The sequence below is a fragment of the Elaeis guineensis genome, chromosome 1 (assembly GCF_000442705.2).
Source record: "Elaeis guineensis isolate ETL-2024a chromosome 1, EG11, whole genome shotgun sequence".
Classification (NCBI taxonomy): domain Eukaryota; kingdom Viridiplantae; phylum Streptophyta; class Magnoliopsida; order Arecales; family Arecaceae; genus Elaeis; species Elaeis guineensis.
The window spans coordinates 42,965,483-42,990,098 of NC_025993.2; the positions used below are offsets into that span (position 1 = coordinate 42,965,483).

Sequence of the window (24,616 nt, forward strand, 5' to 3'; positions counted from 1 at the left end):
AGATACCTTTTCTCCCGTAGCCATGCTAAAATCCATCCACACATTACTTGCTGTTGCAGCCTATTTCGATTATGAAATATGGCAAATGGACGTGAAAACGGTATTCTTAAATGGATATCTTGAGGAAGATATCTATGTGGAACAGCCGCTTGATTTCACATCTAGTGATGATGATCACAAGATCTGCAAGCTGCAAAGGTCCATTTATGGACTTAAGCAAGCATCTCGGAGCTAGAATACTCGTTTCAATGATGTGATCAAAATATTTGGTTTCATCATGAACGAGGAGGAACCATGTGTGTTCAAGAAGGTCAGTGGGAGCACAGTTGTCTTCCTCGTACTGTACATAGATGACATTCTCTTTATTGGGAATGATATTTCTATGTTGATCTCAGTCAAAATATGGTTGTCTAAGGAGTTCTCTATGAAAGATCTAGGAGAGGCATCATTTATACTGGGTATTAAGGTCTATAGAGATAGACCAAATAGGATGCTGGGACTCTCACAGAAGATGTACATAGAGGAGGTGCTAAAAATGTTTAGCATGAAAAACTCCAAAAGAGGTTTAGTACCTTTTAGACATGGCATTCATCTCTCTAAGAAGATGTGCCCTAGCACACCTGAGGAGATTGAATGCATGAGCAAGATCCCTTATGCTTCGGCAGTAGAAAGCCTCATTTATGCCACGCTATGTACACGACCTGATATAGCCCATGCTGTGAGTGTCACAAGCAGATATCAGTCGAATCCAGACGAAGAGCATCGGACTTCTGTGAAATGCATCCTTAAGTACTTGAGAAGGACTAAGGATATGTTTCTAGTCTTTGGGAATGAAAAACTTCAGGTTCAGAAATTTACAGACTCAGACTTTATGTCTGATATAGATGATCGAAAGTCGACATCTGGAAGTCTGTTCATTTGCAATGGTGGTGCAGTTAGCTGGAAGAGTTCCAAGCAGATGGTGATTACTGATTCCACCATAGAGGCAGAGTATATTGCTGCAACGGAAGCTGTGAAGGAGGCATTCTAGTACAAGAAGTTTGCCGTAGAGCTTGGAGTGATGTCATCAGATGCCATCCCTCTTTACTGTGACAATAATGGTGCCATAGCCCTAGCTAAGGAGCCAAGTTCTCATCAAAAGTTCAAGCATATCGAGTGGCGATTCCATCTAATCTGTGATTACCTAAAAAAAAATTATGTCGAGGTTAAGAGAGTCGACTCCACAGACAATATGGCAGACCCACTGATAAAGCCATTAGGCCAGCAAAAAATTGAAGCCCACCTTGAGAAGATGGGACTTAGATATGTAGCCAATTGGTATTAGGTCAAGTGGGAGTTTGTTAGATGTGTGCCCTAGATGCCAGATTGGCTGACACATTCCTGTACAAATGTAAGGGCAAATTTATAATTTTGACTATAAATGAATAAAAGGCTTATTCTACTATCACATTATGTACATTATGTCTGTGATACATCCTTTGAGTTTGTAGGAATGTTAATTTATATTTTTAAAAATTGAAAATTTAAGGTATGAATTTACATAACTAACTCATAAACAGCTCTTGACCATAGGATCATCACGAGGATGGTGATCGATCCGGAAGGTTGGTGTACGATCGCTTTTTTAAGATAGATGTGGCTTGAGTCTACAGTGTAAAGACACCAGAGCGACAGTACAGGTATTCATTGAGAATGAGAGTACTGAGTGTGACCACCTCGAGCAGTCATAAGGAGGTCTACCTTCTCGTCGATGACTAGCTCGATGCTACAGCTGTGTGTCTAATTCTTTAACCTGAGGTGCATCGATAGTTCACCTTGAGTGTGTTATAGTTTGACTACACTATAACTCGGACTCCTAGCCATTCAAAACTTTGAGGTGTATGTTGGCTGTAGCATATTCATTGTAGGAACCAGATCACACCAAGAAGAGATCTATCAACCTCGGTAGATGAGAGGAGTAGTCCTATGATGATCGAAAGATCGAGTCCTTAAGCCCATGGCCATGGCAGAGTGAAATAATGGAAAAGAGTTTTTCATTAAGGTTTCACATCGGACTCAGATCAATCGATTGATTCATATGACTGATGTTGGGTTTGACGAGTTCACCTTAACCCTAATTCAGTCGGGACTCATGATAGAAGAACTCAATCACATAGATAGCTGCACTGAGAGGTTCATCTTCATTTCTGATGGGTTGCCACCATATACTACTAGGTGTCACTGGTGGATTTTGGGAGTAATTAGAATGATCTTGATGATCGATCATTCTAATTGTCTGAATCAGAAGAGTTCTGGTCCATCGAAAGGAGTTTCGATGTTGTCAATGATGAGATCATGACATGTCTCATTATCATACGAAAATGAACCTAACTAGGTTACACAAACAAGAGTTAGGGTCTGCATGTCATCAATTGAGCTAGCCCAGTTCGATTGATTTGGATTAGATCCAATTAGGTTCAAAAAAATCGTGCTTGCACACGATTGAGCCTAATTTTTTTCTCGTGTAATCTTTTCTATCTCAACTGAGCCAAATGTGATTTGACTCACCCAGAGAACCTTGAGAAGGTCTCTCACAGTCTGACTGGAGATAGTCCAGCTCAAAAAAGATTTATCTTAATTCATGAGATGAATTTAAGACAACACCTGCTAATTCCTATCACCTACCATTTTCGTTTTAGGACATTGATCAAACGTTGACCCATGGACCTTGGACTGAAGGCCACTTGGCAAGATGTCATTGGAGAGTTTTAGTGAAGTATCCACCTGCTAAATTAGCCCTCAATATGGGTGCCATAATCAGATATAACATGCGCCCCAAGTGGATAAGAATAGAGTCCCATGAGATAAGGACTCTGATCTCTTGATCAACTTGGACTGTGGGGCGCCAATCTCACTGTGCTTATCCAGAGTTGGTGCCAACAGTAGGAGGGGGATTCTTATCTGATATGATCAAATGACATCACTCCACCAATCAAAATTTTTCCAGAATTAATTGGAATTTTTTGATTGATCGAATGATGTGGCACTGCATGGCGCAGCAGGGTCTATTTAAACCCTATCCGCACCTAGGGTTGAGAGATTCTACTCAATACCTAGCAAAAGCCTAAATCCTCTCCACTTCTTCATGCTCCCTCTGCTCCTTTTCCTCCCCTCTTCACGTCCAAGAGGTTGGATATCCATCTGGTGCTTGTCCAAGGCTTGGTGGCTTCCTGATTAGAAGACTACAGAGATTTGTCGAGAAGCTACTGCTCCAGCTTCAGAAGATCTTTTGAAGATCTTCCAGATTAGATCCAGATCTAACTTTTGGAATAAAACTTTATGAGGAGAAGATGATCCAGATCCTACTTAAGTGGATATCGATAGAGGCCAGGCGACTACATGGCTATTTTAGAACCTCGGGCATTGCTGCGATCATCTACAAGATAATCTAGTTACCCTAGAGATATTTCTCTATTCTTCATGATTTTAGATTTAACTTTAGATTTAATATCAGATAATAAAAATCAGATCTAATAGATCTTAGATCTGAAATAATCATAGGATATTTTTTTTTTGTAATATTTCGTCTCAGATCTCATTAGATCTTGAAGATCCTACAAGAAAAAAGTCGGTTTCCCTTCATCTAGGAGAGAATGGGATTCTCTCCCAATGGACTCCTCCAGGAACATCACAGCATAATGGTGTGTCTGAAAGGAGAAATCGGACTCTGTTAGATATGATCCAATCCATGATGGATTTTGCTAGCTTGCCTATATCCTTCTGGAGATATGCACTCGAATCAGCCTGTTATCTGTTAAATAGAGTTCCAAGTAAGTCTGTAATTAAGACTCCATATGAGATATGGACAGGACGTACGCTAGTACTTTCACACCTTAGGGTCTATGGGTGCCTGGCCTATGTCAAACGATTAGTTACAGATAAACTTGGATCTAGGTCTGACAAATGCACATTCATAGGGTACCCCAAAGAGACCAAAGAATATTTTTTCTACCATACTGATGAACAAAAGGTGTTCGTCTATCTTAAGGCAACCTTTTTAGAAAAGAAGTTCCTTGGTAAAGGAATCATTGCCTCTAAGGTTGAACTTGATGATGTTCAACAGGTAGAAGGACCGACACCAATAGCTGAACCTGAGTCAGATTTGATTAGATTAGATCCAGAGCCCAATGTACCTACACCATTAAGGCGATCTGATAGAGTACCACGTCAGCCAGACAGATACTATGATTTCTTGGTCCGGAACAGTGATTCCATCGAACTCGATGAGAATGATGAGGATTCGATCACCTTTATGGATGCAATGTAGAGACCTGATTCTGAGAAATGGCTTGAAGCCATGCAATCCGAAATGGAGTCCATGAAGGTCAACGATGTATGGACATTGGTTGACCCACCTGAAGGGGTTAAACCCATTGGGTGTAAATGGATCTTCAAAAGGAAGAGAGGTGCAGACGAAAAAGTGGAGACCTATAAAGCCCATCTGGTTGCCAAGGGGTTGTTAGATGTGTGTCCTAGATGCCAGATCGGCTGACACATTCCTATACAAATCTAAGGGCAAATTTATAATTTTGACTATAAATGAATAAAAGGGTTATTCTTCTATCACATTGTGTACATTGTGTCTGTGATACATCCTTTGAGTTAGTGAAAATATAAATTTATATTTTTAAGAGTTGAAAATTTAAGGCATGAATTTACATAACTAACTCATAAACAGCTCCTGACCATAGGATCATCACGAGGATGGTGATCGATCCAGAAGATTGGTGTACGATTGCTTTCTTAGGATAGATGTGTCTTGAGTCTATAGTGTGGAGACACCGAAGCGAGAATACATGTATTCATTAAGAACAAGAGTACTGAACGTGACCACTTCGAGCAATCATAAGGAAGTCTACCTTCTCGTCGATGACTAGCTCGATGCTGTAGTTGTGTGTCTAGTTCTTTGACCTGAGGTGCATCGATAGTTCACCTTGAGTGTGTTATAGTTTGTGATAAATACATAATTTAAGTTATTTAAAGCAGAAAATTATATTTAATTTATTTTATTTATTAAAATTTTGATGCTTCTTTTTATGTTTTACAGGAAAGATGATCGCCAATACAAAGAGTCCGATTCATAGATCAAAAAGACTCAAGTTTGAAGAAATTTAGACTTAAAATAAAATTAAAATAAAAGAAAGACGCATCCGGTATTATAGAAAATGAAGATACTATGCAAGGAATCCAAAAGGATACAGATGTCATTGTAAAGAAACAAAAGTTTCTTTTTGGTATGTGAAAAAGTGGATCACGTTGATTTTTTTTTCTGGGTGGTTTCACGTGAAGTTTTGGGCACGGTTTCATGTGGATTCAAGAGCCTGGGCGTGCGTGAATTCAAAAGAAGAAGCATGCGCGTGTGAACGCGCGTGAACATGCGGGAAGCTGACGCAGTTTGGACGCGGGGCGCGGACGCAGGACGCGGTGCGGACGCGGGGACGAGCGCTGACGTGGGTGTGGGCGCACTGCAGACAAGTTCAAAATAAGGAAAAAAATAATATTTAGAAATATTTTGAAAGATTTGTATTTTTTTAGTCCCACATCGAAAAATCATATAAAACTCCTCCCTCCTAACACCTATAAAAAGACTTCTGTACTCTCATTGGAGGGGGAACCCAGAAATTCTTCTAGAGCCTTGCATAGAGGAATAGAAAGGGACTACTTCATGAGCAGCTAGGCTAGCAGTCTCGGGAGTGGAGAAGAAATTTTGTAACGACACAGAGATGGTTTATTGTTCTAAACTTTTCTGTATTTCTTTATATGCAATAAAGATTATGCTTTTTATTTAAATTGTCATGAGTTCTTTATTTGCTCCCTATCATATGCTTTTATTTATGCTTTCTTGTTAGATTAATATTAGGAACAACTTTTACTTTCCGGAGATGGGTCGTGATCTACGGATACGGGGCGTGTCGAGGAAAGAAGAGTTGTGTACCTAGTCTTTTCGGAGACGCGCCGTGATCTACGGGTACGGAGCGTGTCGAGGAAAGATAGGTATTTTTTCTAAGATTAATCACATCTATTTAGTTAAAAAAGAGATACAACTCTGCTAGTGCAAATTAATTCAAAACTCCCGAGCTCTTTATTTTTTTAATTACCTCAATTTTATGATAATTTATTTTCTAAATCAAAAACAACGCTTCTTTCTTTTACCTTGCAATTTCAACTTAGCCCAAGGTCCCTGAGGATACGATCTCGACTCATCCTACCTACGTAGTGAGTAGAGTTATTTTTGATGCTATCAACGACTACGCATCAAATTTTGACACCGTTGCCGGGGATCTTGGCACGGTTGAATTAAAAAAAAATTGAAAAAAAAATTTTTTTTTTAATTTTTTTTTTTAAAAAAATATATACTTTTCAATTTTTATTTCTCATTTTAAATTTTTTTTTCAGTGCTTTCTAGCTAGATAATCTGATTTGCATAATTACAGAATTACCTTGCATAACTAATTTACTATTTAGAATTTTGCTGCTTAGAATAATTTGCTACTTTTCATAGCCCAGTAATTTATTGCTTTTTAGACTTAATCACTTAAATTTATTTTCTTACAAAAGCAAAAAAAAAATTTAAAAAAAAATATACAACAAGATAAAATTATATAAAAAAAAAAAAAAAACCACTGACATTTCATAACACTTAACTAAAATAGCGTAACCTCAAATATAAAAATTTCTAACCTGATTGGACACCTTGTTTCTTTGCATTGCATCTCCATAATTGATCTTAAGGGCAATAACCCATTAACCAGATAAGGTGGGGATTTGATCACCCTTCCTTGGCCCACAAATCACTCCCTTGCATTTGCATAACCTAGACCTTAATTTAAAATCAACTAGACGTCAACCCTAGGAATTTCGAGCTCAATAGGATAAGAAAGCTCTAGAGTTGAACCGAGTGCGGATTGGTTAATTGCTCGGTGTCTAAGGCAAGTGGTTAAAGAAAATGGTTTTCAATTGGTTTCGTTGACTGACCTGGCCAACTTAGTTGGTGTCTAAAGAAAGCAACGAGCAGGGAACCTCCCATATCTTACGCTTATCTGGCCGAGTCAGTTAGTCAGTCTTGAGCTTGGAGTGCTCAAAAGCAATCTTGAAAGTTAGGAGCTGTCTAGATCTAAGTTAACCGTAGGATAGAGAGTCTATGATTGTTTAAGTTGATTGCAATTAACATCTAAACATTAATTAATTTCTCCCTTTTCATAGATTTAAGATTCTTAGGTTCTTCTCTTTAGATTTTCTTCATTCTTTTCTCACTTTATTATAAAAATATATATTAAAAAAAAAAAAAAATTGTGTGTGCTCTACAGTATAATTGTAAGGTGTATGCTTGGCCGTAGATCGTTACGACCAGAAATCCAACCTTTTGATCCAGAAATAGAAAGAACCTTTAGAGCCAACAGACATAAAAAGATGGACCGAAATCAGGAGAATGATCCATCCAAGCAATTGAAGGAGTACTTTACTCCTTCCACATATACCTACTCTCCTTGTATTCAAGTACCCCCTGTGGAGGCCACTCAATATGAAATTAAGTCCAGTATAATCCAAATGTTACCTTCATTTTATGGACTTAGTAATGAAGACCCTTATAAACATCTTGAAGAATTTCTTGAGATATGCTCAACTGTCAAAATTCACAACTTCTCCGATGATGCTCTTAGGTTGAAATTATTCCCTTTCTTACTTAAGGACAAAGCCAAATACTGGCTATATACTTTGGATTCCATGACTATATCAACCTGGGACCAGCTGCAAGGAGAGTTTCTCAAGAAATATTTTCCCATAGGAAAAACTAATCAAATAAGGAAAGCCATAACTAGTTTTTCCCAATTAGATGGAGAAATATTTCATGAAACATGGGAGAGATTAAAAGACCTTATTAGAAAATGTCCCCACCATGCTGTACCCAAGTGGCAGTTAATCCAATATTTTTATGATGGGCTCTCTGAAAGACATCGACAAATGGTCGATGCATCATGCGGTGGGATATTTATGCTGAAAAGTGAGGATGAGGCATGGCAATTGTTTGAAATTTTAAGTGAAAATTCATTACATCATATGTCTGCCTCTATTAGAGATAAACCCATGTTAAACTCAAAAAGAGGTGGAATATATGAAGTAGGAAATGCCATAGATATCCATCAAAAGGTAGATGAACTGTCCCAAAAATTAGATCGTCTTCTAAACACTGGACAATCCCCGATTCCACCTAATCCAATCCAAGAAGTTTGTGCATTGTGTGCAAGTCCGAACCATTTTGTTAGTGAATGCCCAGCTGCACCCCAATTTCCTGAGTTTGTGCACGAGCAGGTTTAGCAAGTCCAACAAGCTCGCAGACCAGGAAACGATCCATATTCGAACACTTATAACCCCGGCTGGAGAAACCATCCAAATTTTTCTTGGAGACCACAACCAGTGGTTGGTCCTGCCACACCTCGACATCAATATCAAGACTCAACATATAGGCATGGACCATACCATCAATTTCAAAATGTTCCTCAACCGTCTACTACTGGTCACAGCTTAGCTTTTGAGGAAAAAGTCCTGAAAACACTAGAAAGATTAGAAGTCAACACTCAGACCCTTAACTCCCACACACAATCCATTGCTAAGCTAGAGACCCAAATAGGTCAACTAGCAACTGCATTCAGTAGGAGGGAAGGAGAAAAATTACCTAGCCAACCAGAGAGCAACCCAAGAGGGTAATTTGTGATTGAGAGTTCTAATATCCCAGAAGCTTTTTCTGAACATGCCAAATCAATCATGACTCTGAGAAGTGGGAAGGTCATTGAACACACTAGTAAAACCAATGAGACCGACCCTAAATCTCTAACCGAATCCAAATCACCCAAGGAGGACCTGAAAATAGAGAAGGAACCAACTACACCGGAATCATCTTACTTGCCTAAAGCCCCATTTCCGGATGCCCTGAAAGCTCCTATTCCTGCAGATAAGAAGGGAGGAAAACTCGATGAGATGTTGGAATTGTTTAAGCAAGTCCAAATTAATCTTCCCCTTCTAGATGCAATCAAACAGGTCCCTGCTTATGCCAAATTTTTGAAGGATTTGTGCACCCAAAAATGTAAATCTAGATCACAAATCCCAAAGAAAGTATGTCTCACTGAACAGGCTAGTTCTGTCGTCCAGCATGCCACTCCTCCAAAGCTTAAGGACCCAGGAGCCCCCATCATTTCCTGTGTTATAGGAGATTATCACATTGAAAAAGCTCTTCTAGATTTAGGGGCAAGTGTGAATCTTTTATCTAGTTCGGTGTATGAACTTTTTGGATTTGGAGAACTGAAACCCACATCAGTCACACTGCAGTTAGCCGACAGATCAATTAAGGAACCACGTGGAATGCTTGAGGATGTCTTGGTCAAGGTAGATGAGTTTTACTTTTCAGTTGATTTTTTGGTTCTCGATATGGAATTAAGTGGCAACCCCAGACAAATTCCCATTATCTTAGGACGACCTTTCCTAGCTACGGCAAATGCATGCATTAATTGTAGGACAGGAGTCATGGACGTATCGTTTGGGAATAAGAAACTAAGACTGAATGTGTTTGGTGCTTCCCAAGGACCATCAATGGATAGTTGCTTCGAAGTAGATACACTAGAAGATATTATAGAAGATGCAACACCCATAATTCTAGCACCAGACCCCTTAGATACTTGCTTGGCTCACTTTGGAGTGTGTGACTTTGAGGAATATAGGAAAGAAGTTAACATCTTGTTAGATACACCACATGATAAAACCACTCCTCCATGGACAATCAAGTATGAGCCATTGCCCACATTAGCCAGTACACCAATAGTCCCATCTTTAGAATCACCACCTACGTTAGAATTGAAACCTCTTCCTGCTACGCTTAAGTATGTATTTCTAGGACTCAATGACACCCTCCCGACAATCATTGCATCAGACTTGACCCCTAATCAGGAAGCACAATTGGTTGGTATTCTGAAGGAACATAAAGAGGCTATCGGTTGGTCCATTGCCAATTTAAAAGGAATTGACCCCTCCATTTGCATGCACCATATTCATTTTGAGGAAAATGCCAAACCCCATCGAGATATGCAGAGGAGATTGAACCCAAACATGCGTGAAGTAGTAAAGAAAGAGGTGGTAAAGTGGTTAGATGCTGGAATCATCTACCCCATATCCGATAGTAAATGGGTCAGTCCCACTCAAGTAGTACCTAAGAAATCTGGTATTACTGTGGTGGAGAACGAAGAAGGTGAACTACTTCCAACTCACATATCATCTGGATGGCGAGAATGCATAGATTATAGAAAACTGAATGCCGTTACTAGGAAGGATCATTTTCTATTGCCCTTCATCGATCAAATCCTAGAACGGTTAGCAGGACAAAGTTTCTACTATTTTCTTGATGGTTATTCAGGGTACAATCAAGTACCTATATTTTTGGATGATCAAGAAAAGACTACCTTCACCTGCCCCTATGGCACCTTCGCTTTTCGGCGTATGCCATTCGGGCTTTGCAATGCACCCGCTACATTTCAACGGTGCATACTGGCCATTTTTTCGGATATGGTGGACAAATATCTTGAAGTTTTTATAAATGATTTTTCTGTGTTTGGAACCACCTTTGAGGATTGTCTCCATAATCTTTCCAAAGTACTTAAACGGTGTATGGAGACAAATCTTGTCCTAAGTTGGGAAAAGAGCCATTTCATGGTACGGAAAGGAATTGTATTAGGACATATTATTTCTGAAAAAGGGATCGAGGTAGATAAAGCCAAAGTTGAGGTTATTTCAAAACTACCACCTCCTACTTCGATCCGACAAATACGATCTTTCTTAGGTCATGCCGGATTTTATAGATGCTTCATCAAAGACTTTAGCAAGATTTCAAGACCCTTGTGCAATCTGTTGGCCAAGGATACACCATTTGTCTTTGATGAAGACTGTTTGAAAGCGTTCAACACATTACGAACAGCCCTGACAATAGCACCCATAATAAAACCCCCTGACTGGTCCATTCCATTTGAGATTATGTGTGATGCCTCTGACTTTGCAATAGGTGCCGTCTTAGGCCAAAAAATCAATAAGGAGCCACATGTGATCTATTATGCTAGCAAGACTCTTTCCGATGCCCAATTAAACTACACCACAACAGAAAAAGAGCTACTAGCAGTAGTGTTTGCCCTTGAAAAATTTTGCTCATATCTGTTAGGGTCTAAAGTTCTAGTTTACTCTGATCATGTGGCTCTGAAACATCTCCTCTCAAAGAAAGATACTAAACCGTATTTGATCAGATGGATCCTTCTTTTACAAGAATTTGATCTGAAAATCCGAGATAAGAAGGGTTCTGAGAATGTGGTAGCTGATCACATCTCCAGGATCTTAGTTGAACACATGATAGGCATAGATGAGGTCAAAGAAAAATTTCCTGACGAACAACTCTTTGCAATCTCTTCTAGCTGTCCTCCATGGTTTGCCCATATTGTCAATTACTTATCAACAGGATAAGTACCTTCTCACTGGACAAAACAAGAAAAGGATCGATTTTTCTCGCAAATTAAACATTATTTCTGGGAAGACCCTGAACTATTCAAATACTGTCCTGACCAAGTTATTCGCCGTTGTGTCCCCGAAAGTGAATTCCAAAGCATTCTCACTTTTTGCCATTCTTCGGCATGTGGGGGACATTTTAGTGGAAGAAAAACTACAGCAAAAGTACTGCAGAGTGGGTTTTATTGGCCAACGCTTTTCAAGGATGCACATGAATTTGGCCGAAGTTGTCTGCGATGTCAGCAAATAGAAAATTTATCCAAGAAGGATATGATGCCGCTGACCCCCATTTTAGTAGTAGAAATTTTTGATGTTTGGGGGATTGATTTCATGGGACCTTTTCCAGCCTCATTTGGATTTGAATATATTCTAGTGGCAGTTGATTACGTATCAAAATGGGTGGAGGCAATAGCTACACGGACTAATGATAATAAAATTATAATTAGTTTTATCCAACGAAATATCATTAGTCGATTTGGCTTCCCAAAGGTGATCATTAGTGATGGGGGGACTCATTTTACGAATAAACATTTTGAAGTACTTATGAAAAAATATAATATTTCACACAAAGTGGCCACACCATATCACCCCCAAACTAATGGTCAGGTAGAGGTGTCAAATAGGGAGATTAAACATATCCTAGAAAAGATGGTTAGGCCCGATAGAAAGGATTGGTCTCTTCGCTTAGACGATGCATTATGGGCTTACCGTACTGCTTTTAAAACACCCATAGGAATGTCTCCCTATCGACTTGTATTCGAAAAAGCTTGTCATTTGCCGGTGGAATTGGAACATCGTGCATTTTGGGCCATACGACAATTTAACTTTGATATGAAAAATACAGGTTCCAATAGGAGACTCCAATTAAATGAACTTGAAGAGCTATGCAATGAAGTATATGAGAGTGTCAAAATTTATAAGGCTCGAACTAAAGCATATCATGATAAATTTATTGCACGAAAAATGTTCGAGCCTAATCAAAAAGTTTGGCTCTTCAATTCTAGGTTGCGTCTGTTTCCTGGAAAACTTCGCTCACGTTGGGACGGACCTTTCATTGTAACTCAGGTATTTCCTCATGGAGCTATAGAACTCAAAAATCCTAAACAGGGGAACACTTTTAAAGTGAACGGTCAGCGATTGAAACCTTACATAGATGGAATTAGTGATGGAGAATTAATTGAATCTGTTGATTTAGTGGATCCAAAACTGCCATAATACTAAATTCAGTCTGGCTGAAGACGTAAAACTTAGCGCTTGTTGGGAGGCAACCCAATGATTTCATTTTTTTTTTTTTTACTTTATCGTAGCTGTAGGAATTTAGAACAAGAGCCTATTAATTAATGAAGCTATCTTCAACTTTCGAAGCAAAATTATCTCAGGTGCACTCTCTCCTTTTATTTTCTTTGCTTTTCTACTCCATTGAAGACAATGTAGATTAAGTTGGGGGGGGAAATTAATCAAATCCTCGAGTATGGTCAGAAATAATTAGTTTTGTGTATTCAAATTTTATTTTGATTAAGAGTCAATTAGGCATCCTAATAAATGAATGATTAACGGTCAAGATAATTTTAGAGATACTGAGGAATAAATTATTAAGAAAACCCAATGAATGGTAGGGTTTGAACTAGACCAAATTTTAGGAGTGATTCTACAACCCTCTTCTTACTGATCTCAATAAAGAATCTGCTTCATAAAAAATTAGGTGGAAAGATCGAGGTATGCAAAAAAAAAAAAATTAAAATTAAAAATTTAAAAATTTAAAAATTTAAAAAAAAAGAGAGAGAGAGAAAAACAACATTGTCTCCTACTGAGTAACCGGGCCCTTTCGCCTAAGTAAGCATTGTGGTTCGCGTAAAAAGGTAGGCAATGTTATATGTATATATATATATATAAAAAAAAAAAAAGGAGACTAAATTGCAAGAAGATGATAAACCTCTTTCCCATTAAGTTAGAGGATTTAAAGAGTAAAGTGGGGAGTTAGTGAAAGAAAAGCTCTGAAATTTCTTTAGTTAATACTCAACCACTAATTGGGTCAAATTGATAATCCAATGAAATATCTCTTTAATGGTCTGACCAAGTATCATCTACCTTTTGGGATGCCTAACCTAATTATTGATTCAAAATCGAGTCAGTACACAATGCTGATATATCTATTTTACTCGAGGATGAGCAAAATTCAAGTTGGGGGGTGTGATAAATACATAATTTAAGTCATTTAAAGCAGAAAATCATATTTAATTTATTTTATTTATTAAAATTTTGATGCTTCTTTTTATGTTTTACAGAAAAGATGATCGCCAATACAAAGAGTCCGATTCATAGATCAAAAAGACTCAAGTTTGAAGAAATTTGGACTTAAAATAAAATTAAAATGAAAGAAAGATGCATCCGGTATTATAGAAAATGAAGATACTATGCAAGGAATCTAAAAGGATACAGATGTCATTGTAAAGAAACAAAAGTTTCTTTTTGGTATGTGAAAAAGTGGATCACGTTGATTTTTTTTCTGGGTGGTTTCACGTGAAGTTTTGGGCGCGGTTTCATGTGGATTCAAGAGCCTGGGCACGCGTGAATTCAAAAGAAGAAGCATGCGCGCGTGAACGCGCGTGAACACGCGGGAAGCTGACGCGGTTTGGATGCGGGGCGCGGATGCGGGACGCGGCGCGGGACGGGCGCTGACGCGGGTGTGGGCGCACTGCAGACAAGTTCAAAATAAGGAAAAAAATAATATTTAGAAATATTTTGAAAGATTTGTATTTTTTTAGTCCCATATCGAAAAATCATGTAAAACTCCTCCCTCCTAACACCTATAAAAAGACTTTTGTACTCTCATTGGAGGGGAAACCTAGAAATTCTTCTAGAGCCTTGCATAGAGGAATAGAAAGGGACTACTTCATGAGCAGCTAGGCTAGCAGTCTCGGGAGTGGAGAAAAAATTTTGTAACGACACAGAGATGGTTTATTGTTCTAAACTTTTCTGTATTTCTTTATATGCAATAAAGATTATGCTTTTTATTTAAATTGTCATGAGTTCTTTATTTGCTCCCTATCATATGCTTTTATTTATGCTTTCTTGTTAGATTAATATTAGGAACAACTTTTACTTTCCGGAGATGCATCGTGATCTACGGATACGGAGCGTGCCGAGGAAAGAAGAGTTGTGTACCTAGTCTTTCCGGAGATGCACCGTGATCTACGGGTACGGAGCGTGCCGAGGAAAGACAGGTATTTTTTCTAAGATTAATCACATCTATTTGTTAAAAAAGAGATACAACTCTGCTAGTGCAAATTAATTCAAAACTCCCGAGCTCTTTATTTTTTTAATTACCTCAATTTTACGATAATTTATTTTTTAAATCAAAAACAACGCTTCTTTCTTTTACCTTGCAATTTCAACTTAGCCCAAGGTCCCTGAGGATACGATCTCGACTCATCCTACCTACGTAGTGAGTAGAGTTATTTTTGATGCTATCAACGACTATGCATCAGTTTGACTATACCATAACTCGATCTTCTAGCCATTCAGAATCCTGAGGTGTATGTTGGCTGTAGCATATTCATTGTAGGAACTAGGTCGCACCAAGATGGGATCTATCAACCTCGATAGATGAGAGGAGTAGTCCTATGATAATTGAAAGATCGAGTCCTTAAGCTCATGGCCATGACAGAGTGAAATAATGGAAAAGAGTTTTCCATTAAGATTTCACATCGAACTCGGATTGATTGATTAACTCATATGACTGATGTTGGGTTTGACGAGTTCACCTTAACCCTAATTCAGTCGGGACTCATGATAGAGGAACTCAATCACACAGGTAGCTGCATCAAGAGGTTCATTTTCAGTTCTGATGGGTTGCCACCACATACTGCTAGGTGTCACTAGAGAATTTTGAGAGCAATTAGAATGATATTGATGATCGATCATTCTAATTATCTGAATCAGAAGAGTTCTGATCCATCGAAAGGAGTTTTGATGATGTCGATGATGAGATCATGACATATCTCATTACCATACGGAATTGAACCTAACTGAGTCACACAAACAAGGGTTAGGATCTGGATGACATCAATTGGGCTAACCCAATTGATTTGAATAAGATCCAATTAGGTTCAAGGAAATCATGCTAGCACACGATTGAGCCTAACTTTCTCCTCGGATAATCTTTTCTATCTCTACTAAGCCAAATATGATTTGACTCATCCAGAGAACCTTAGAAAGGTTTTTCTCAGTTTAAATAAAGCTTGTCCAGCTCAAAAAAGGTTTGTCTTAATTTATGAGATGAATTTAAGATAACACCTGCTAATTCCTAGCACCTGCCAATTTCATTTTAGGACATCTATCAAAAGTTGACATATGGGTCTTAAACTGAAGAGAACTCATTGGAAGATTTTTATGGAGTGTCCACATGCCAAAATCCAATCAAATTGGTTGCCATAATCAGATTATGGCATGAGCCCAACTGGATTTAAGTGGGCGCCCCAAATGGATAAGAACCAAAGAGTCCTGATAAACTTGGACTCTTTGGTGCCACCTTGATTAAGCTTATCCATTGTTGGTGCCAACTTAGGAGAGAGGGTAAGATTCTTATTTGATATGATCAGATGATATCACTCCATCAATTAAAATTTTTCTAGAATTTATTAGAATTTTTTGATTGGTTGAATGATGTGGCACTGCGCAGCATACAGGGTCTATATAAACCCTGCTGCACCTAGGGTTTCGTGATAGAAATTATTTTATGCACAAAACCCAATAGCTGCTGCCCTCTACCCTCTTCTCTACATCCTCCCTACTCTCCTTCCTTCTCTCTTCATGTCTAAAAAGTTGGACATCCATCTGGCAGAGATCTAAGGCGTGGTGATGCCTGGAACAGAAGGCTCCAGGACATCTTCGACAGGCTGCTGCTCCAAATTCAGAAGGAGTTCTGAAGTACTTCCTAATTAGATTTAGATCTAATTTTTGGAGCATAGATTTGCAAGGAGAAGATGTTCTAGATCCTGCCTAAGTAGATACTGGTAGAGGCCAGGCGCTTGCGTGGCTACATCAGAACCTCGGGCTGTGCAGAGATCATCTACAGGGTAATCAGATTACCCTTGAGGTATTTCTTCTTTTATCATAGTTTTAAATTTAATTTTAGATTTTAAATATTAGATAATAAATTTAGATCTAGAGAATTAGATTTAAAATATGTAGGATAATTTTTTTTTTAAATTATTTTACCTCAGATTTGATGAAATCTGGAAGATCCTATGCGGAGAAAACGTTTCTCCTCCTTCAAGTTGTATCAGAGCCAGGTTGTTGGCTCTATTTCAGATCTAACTTAGATCTAATTTTAATTTTAATTTATTTGATATTATATGATTTTATATGTCACATCAGATATGATAGGATCTGAAATCAAAATATTTAAAATTAAATCTAAGAAGATCTAACATGCATAAGATGCATGACTAGACTAGGATTAATTGAATCCATGAATAGTCTTAAGTTTTATATTTTAATAATATTAAAATATGAATTAAATATAATTTATTTTTTATTTTTTAATGTTATAATTATTATAATCAGATCAAAAAATAAAAAATAAAATTTTAATTATTTCATAAAATTGATCTGTTGCATGCCTAGACTAGTTGTAGAATTGTTCTAGTAACTTATCTAGAATAATTTTTATTTTGAATAGTTTAATTTAAATTTTATTTTTTAGATATTATATATGATGTATCAGATCTGAAAGCATGTTAATTAGATTGATTTTTGATACATGAGATGTATGCAAAGCATGTATTAGTTAGATCTTAAATTGTATATGTGATATGTTAATTTAGATCTAACTAGTTTTGTAGTTAAATTTATATTTCTGATTAAGATGTTCCTCATGGCCGTCTGATCATAAGAATAAAGTAGGGTTTTAAGATCCTCTCTTCTCATTCAATGGGGTGTTCATATGATGTGTAGGGGTGTCGCACGTTCATCCTTAATCAGAAATCAAAACTTACTTTTTTGCAAAACCCTAGATCCTGAAACCCTAAGATTTATTTTACATGCTTTATTTATCAACCCAAATTTAATTAATGAATTAAGCTTATGAAATTAAGTTAAGTCTAAAATTAAGAATTTTAGATCTAAGATATTTTCATAAAATTGGGTTCGGGCTTGGGTAGCTCAATTAGGTCTAGCGGTTGATCAAATCGAATCAAGAGTTAGTTAGGTGGGATCATGAAAGCTAATAATTGACCAGCCTAATAGGATTAAGTCTAGGTCAAGGTCGAATCATATTTAGATGTGACTCAATCAAGTTAAGACCTAATTTGGCTCAATGGTTAGAGCCTGGATTGTAGGCTAACCTAATTAGTTCTGGTTCGACAATTTGGTGTCTAAGGTAAGTTGGGCAGATGCGATCGACTGATTTTTAATTGGGAGCTACACGACTCGAATGCGTTCTTGTCGAGTTAATGGCATATCCCTTTCACCGGTCTCACTTACCTAGCCATATGTGTCGACTCAGTTCTGATTAGAAGTGGCTAACAATTAGAGCTAACCCATGCCACTAGGTTAGTCATAATTGTTATGACTATGTCAAGTCAAGTTTAATGAGACCTAAATAAATCTCCCTAAGAAAATATTAAGTCTAGGTCTTCCACCATTGTGGATGTGCGGGCCCTTTTCGAGGTTGATTGTTCTTGACTGGTTACAGTGGCTCAGTTGCATCGAAAAGATGCAACCATGTCCATTAAGCATTGGATGCTACGGATTAGAGGATGGGTTGGGCTCAATATTCTGGATACGGTGAGAGATCCAATCAGGAATCTAGTTCGTGCAAATGGTGGGTGTGACTTAACTAAGGATTGGAGCAATATCCCGGACACGGTGAGCTTCATGAATTAGAGATCAAGTTTTGGGTGCACCATGATTAGAGAATCATTGGATAAGAGTTGTCTACTTATCGGTTGACCCATCACCAATAACTGTTAGGTGAGGTGGTGAGCCAGTCGGTGAGACCGCACCACCCACTAAAAATCATTGATCATGGAGATTTTCACATCTCTACCAAGGGAGTGTAGGGATCTGAGAAAATAGTGAGAGCTTAATTTGTTTAAAAATGAAAACCCTAAATAAATTGGTTAAGTCTGATTACAAAATCTAATTAGAAACTTTTGACTCTCTATAGAAAATATGTCTGCCTCAAAACCCCTGACCAAAATTTTAGACACCCATAGACTGACTGGACCTAATTTCAAGGACTAGTTAAGGAACTACAGAATTATTCTGGGTTTCAAAAAATTGACTCATATCTTGGACTAGGACCCACCTACCATACCAGCATGTCCGACTGCTGAACGAGAGCGTCTCTGAAAAAGTGGACGGATGATGATAACAAAGCAAGGTACTACATGTTGGGTGCAATGTCTGATGACTTACAGCACCAACATGAGAATATTTTGACTACCCGTCAGGCTCACCTACAAGAGTTGTTTGGTGAACAGAGTCACGCGGCCAAGTATCAAGTCTGTCAAAGACTTTTTAAGGCCAAGATGCATGATGGGCAGTCAGTCCAAGATCATTGTTTGACAATGATCAAGAATCTTGAGGAGCTTGAGAAGCTCGGTATCATCTTGGACAAAGATTTTTAGATTGATGTGATCCTTCAGTCCTTGTCCGATGCATATGGTCAGTTCATCATGAACTTTTATATGCATAAGATGCAGTGTACCTTGGCTGAGTTAATGAACATGCTGGTTACGGCTGAGCTTTCCATGAAGAGATCAAAAGGCTCAGTTCTTGCTGTGGAGCGAATTTCTTCTAAGAGAAAGTCTTTTGGAAAGAAAAAGAAGTCTGCAAAGAAGCAGAAGGTGGATGGGAAGAAGAGAAAGCGGAACTATCCTCAGTACCTGACCACCCTAAAGAATAGGAAGGATGGTCCTTCTGGAGGTATGCTCATTTTAGAATCTAATCTTACAGTTTCTTCTGCATCCAGTTGGGTGCTTGACTCTGGTTCTAGTGCTCATTTGTGCACTTCTATATAGGGTCTTGAGGAGAGTAGGAGGCTGAGGGATGGGGAGATGATCCTACACATCGGGAACGGAGCAAGAGTTGCTGCCATGGCTGTGGAAATCTACCCTCTACGATTACCGTTAGGATTTGATTTATTTCTTAGAGACTGTTATTATGTGCCTGCAGCAAGCAGGAATTTGATTTATGTTTCATGTTTAGTACAAGAAGGCTATGTGATTAGCTTTCATAAGGACGATTGTAATATTTTTTATAAAAATAATAAAGTTGCAGATGGTTTTCATATTAACGATCTCTATCAGCTACATATTGATGTATCTGTATTTAATATTGAACAAAATGTGAATGCCATAGGAATTAAAAGGCCTAGAGATAGTCTAAATGATAGGTATCTGTGGCACCTAAGGCTAGGTCATATAGCGGAAGATAGGGTTAACGCATTGGAGAAATTTGGACTATTGAGTCCGTTGACTTTTGAGTCATATCTAGTTTGTGAATCATGCCTTCAAGGCAAAATGACCAAGCTTCCTTTTGTAGAACATGGGGAAAGGGCCACAGACCTACTTGCCCTAGTACATACAGATGTGCACAGCCCATTTGATGTGCCGGCTAGAGGCAACTACATCTACTTCATTATCTTTACCAATGATATGTCTAAGTATGGGTATGTGTTTCTAGCGAAACACAAATCTGAAGCTTTTGAAAGGTTCAAAGTATTCAGACATGTGGTAGAAAAACAAACAGGAAAGCCTATTAAGGTTCTTCGATCAGATCGAGGAGGTGAATACCTTAGTTGGGAGTTCCTAGACTATCTTAAGGATAATGGTATAGTCTCTCAATGGACTCCACTTGGAATGCCTTAACTCAATGGGATTTCAAAACGGAGAAATCAGACCCTATTAGATATGGTTTGTTCCATGATGAACTTCACAGACCTCCCTGAGTTTCTTTAGGGACATTATCTCATGATAGCAATTTATGTATTGAATAGGGTTCCCTCTAAAATCGTTCCTACCACACCATATGAGATATGGCATGGTAAGAAGCCAAGTCTGAATTATCTCAAAATTTGGGGTTGTCCAGCTCATGTCAAGAGACAGCAGGCGGACAAGTTAGAGTTTAGATCTTTTAAAGCTCGATTCATAGGATATCCAAAAGAGTCATTATGATACTATTTCTATATTTTAGAAGATCACAATGTGATTGTGAGTTGAAATACTATTTTTCTTGAAAAATAGTTTATTCAAGATGGTGGCATCGAAAGAATAATTAAGCTCAAGGAGAATGTCTCTCAAGAGCAATGAGCTAAAGAACCTGAGAAACCTAATCAATCAGAATCAGTCCTAACATCCACATGAGAGTCCGATCATCGTGATGCAGCCACACAGCATGACTGGCCTCTACAGATCATCCACATGAAGCTTCCGATCTGATCGACTCCTCACGAGTGCTAGCTCGTTGTAGAGCCCTTTTGACGGCCGATGCTGATCGAACTCCTTCGATCGATGTCTGTCGATTCTTTGGATGCTTCGGATCATCAACAGATATGCTTGAGAGGATGTTGAAGAACTTCCTGAGATTTTGTGGGCTCACGACACTCGTAGCTCACTTTTTCACTTTTCGAACCTCAGGCAAAAACTCTAGGGAACTCACCAGAAACCTTGCACCCACTTTTCTTTCTTTTCTTTCTTTTTCTCTTGGAAGGATATGGACTTTCTTCTCACGCACAAGACTTCTCACGCCCCAAAATTTTTCTCCAAAAATCTTCTTCTTGCATGCCCCACTCTTCTCCTCCTTTTATAACCACGTCAAAAGTCTTATCCAAAAGAAAGGATAAAGATGAGTAATTACACATTTGAATTCAAATCAAATTTTGAATTCAAATGGACACCAACTCATCCCTTATCCACTAAAGGTGTGAGGCATAGCTTAAATTGTGCATGGAGTGATTTTATGAGAAACCTTTTCTCATGTAATAAATGGGGCATAAAAAAAGGGATAAGGTGTAAAGATTGATTGCCCATTCAAATTCAAACTTTATTTTGAATTTGAATGGCCAACCAATCATCCTTATCCATTCATTTGGCTCATTAAAGTGGGGCGTGGAGAGGGCTTGGTGTGAGAAAATAATTCATGAGAAGTTCCTTCTCATGAATTCAAATGGGTGCAATGGAAGTGAGGTGGCGCATGGAGATTGGGTCAAGGTGGTTTCATTATTTAAACCAACCTAATTGAACCAAATAAGTTAGGTCCAATTAGACTAATTTAAACCCAATTTAATTAGGCTTAATTAATCTCAACAAAATTCTAATCAAATCAAGAATTGACTAAGCCCAACCCCTGATCAAATCAGGGACCAAACCATCTCGATGATTAGGTCAACTCTTAACCTAATCGGATCAAATCCAACTGAATCCAATTCAATTGGACTTGATCCAAAAATAATTACTCAATCAAATTGAGTTAATTAGTGATCAAATCACTAATTAAATCTCTCATAAATACTGAGTCCAAATTCGATGGGTAATCGGGCATCAGAATTTATCGATATGTAACCCTGATCGAAAAGTCCCAACCAGTGGGACTCTTGACCCCGGTACCCATAATGTGTGAAACTCGTGATCAGAGAATCCTGATTCTCAATCACTGAGTCCTAAACATGTAGGATTCTACACTAGCCATCAGATCAGATAGGAACCTCTAATGTGTGTGACCCCACGGTTCGAACCTAAGCCGGTAGCACAAGAACCAATTCCTGTACTAATCGAAGTGACCATCTAACAATGGTACCCGACGTCCGGATAGGTTGAAGAGTCACAATCGCAACACTCAGAACCTACATGAATATGGTTACTGTATAATTCATCCTTTTGACCCCTGTGTTTAGGATGACTCAGGATTATACTGTCAACCTTGATCAGATCATTCGAATCGTGCTCAACTCAAACAGTCCTGTGACTCCTCACAAGGACTACCCTGGCAAAGATTTTGCTAAATTGAAACACGACTGTACACAGCTCCTAAACTGGAGTGGTCAATCCCATCTTGACACATGCACCAACAAGTCAAGTACTTGACTACACCCAGCAGCCTTCCATCACTGAATTAGAAATTCAGATAGTCCAGTGCCTAAGTACAGTGAGTTGCTTGCAAGTCACCGTGGCAGTCTCAGATCGGAGGGATATTTATACCCATATTCTATCGGAGTAAATCTTGACAGCAGAAATAGCTCTGGAGTCGGTCACGTTCAGTGCAGATGTACCCTTATATCTCACCTGTATGCCATACCAGTGTCTCCACACTCATTGGTTAGGAGGACAACCAACCTATATGGCACGTAATGACCTATGCTTGATAAACGTTGTCGTCCTTGGTAACAACGTATCATTTGATCGTGAACAGATTTAAGGACTAAACGATAAATCCTCCTTTGTCGAGTCTAAATAGTCCTAAGGACTTTACCACAATATAGGAGTTCATTAGAAGATGAAATATTTTGTGATGAAAAAATACCAAAATAATTTTTATTAATTCATAATTTATGTACAAATACAAAAAATGAGCACAACCATCAACAAGCTGACGATTGGCTTTGGGACACTATTTCCAACAATCTCCCACTTGGCCTAAAGCCAATCGGTGAAGTATCTAATACCCATCTTCGACTTGTAGTTATCGAACTCCTTCACCGCAATGGCTTTAGTGAATGGGTCAGCCAGGTTCTCCTTCCCGTCGATCTTCTGAAGATCGACATCACCTCGATCCACAATTTCCCAGATGAGATGGTAGCGGCGCAGAATATGCTTCGTCCGCTGGTGTGCCTTTGGTTCCTTCGCCTGAGTAATGGCTCCAGAGCTGTCACAGTAGAGCAGAACTAGACCAACAAGGGAGGGTGCTACTCCGAGCTCGATGATGAATTTTCTCAGCCACACTGCTTTTTTGGCAGCATCTGATGCAGCGACATACTCCACCTCACAAACTGAATCAGCCACTGTGTGCTGCTTGGAACTTTTCCAGTAGATAGCCCCACCATTAAGGGTAAAAATAAATCCTGACATACTTTTACTGTCATCGTGATCAGACTGAAAACTAGAGTCTGTAAACCCTATAAGTCTCAAGTCTGATTCACCATAAACAAGCCATTGGTCCTTAGTATTTCTTAAATACTTCAGGATGGTTTTAACAACCTTCCAGTGATTCTCCCCTGGATCAGATTGGTATCTACTCACTACCCCTAGTGAGTATGCCACATCTGGTCATGTATATGTCATGGCGTATATGATAGATCCCACTGCCGAAGCATATGGAATCCTACCCATACGCTCTCTCTCTTGAGGTATTGTCGGACAATTCCTCTTTGAGAGAGAAATTCCATGGCCTATCGGAAGATAGCCTTTCTTGGAATTCTCCATGCTGAACCTCTTCAGCATAGTATCAATGTACGTGGACTGTGATAAACCAAGCAACCTTTTAGATCTATCCCTATAGATCCTCATCCCTAGGATGTAGGAAGCTTCTCCCAGATCCTTCATGGAGAACTGTGACGACAGCCAAATCTTTATTCCCTATAATGCAGGGACATCATTCCCGATTAAGAGAATGTCATCCACATACAATACAAGAAATACTACTACTGGACCATTAGCCCACTTATAAATGCATGGCTCTTCTCCATTCTTAACGAAGCTATACATCTTGATCGTCTTATCAAAATGTATGTTCCAACTCCATGATTCCTGCTTAAGTCCATAAATGGACCTCTGTAGCTTGCACACCTTAGACTCATCTGTGGATGTGAATCCTTCAGGTTGTATCATATACACCTCTTCATCCAGCTCTCCATTTAGAAAAGCTGTCTTCACATCCATCTACCAGATTTCATAGTCCAGATGGGTAGCTATCGCAAGCATAATCCGAATGGATTTGAGCATTGCCACAGGAGAAAATATCTCATCATAGTCTATACCATAACATTGACGATATCCCTTGGCAACCAGACGGGCTTTATAGGTTTCCACCTTTCCGTCTG

General features: G+C 38.6%; 1 non-coding gene across 1 annotated transcript; it reads right to left on the reverse strand.

Moving 5' to 3' along the window:
* Positions 1-7,836: 7,836 nt before the first annotated feature.
* LOC140855130 (small nucleolar RNA R71) lies at positions 7,837-7,942 on the reverse strand. The gene has a single exon (XR_012138160.1). It is a non-coding gene; the product is annotated as a small nucleolar RNA R71 (small nucleolar RNA).
* Positions 7,943-24,616: the final 16,674 nt, after the last annotated feature.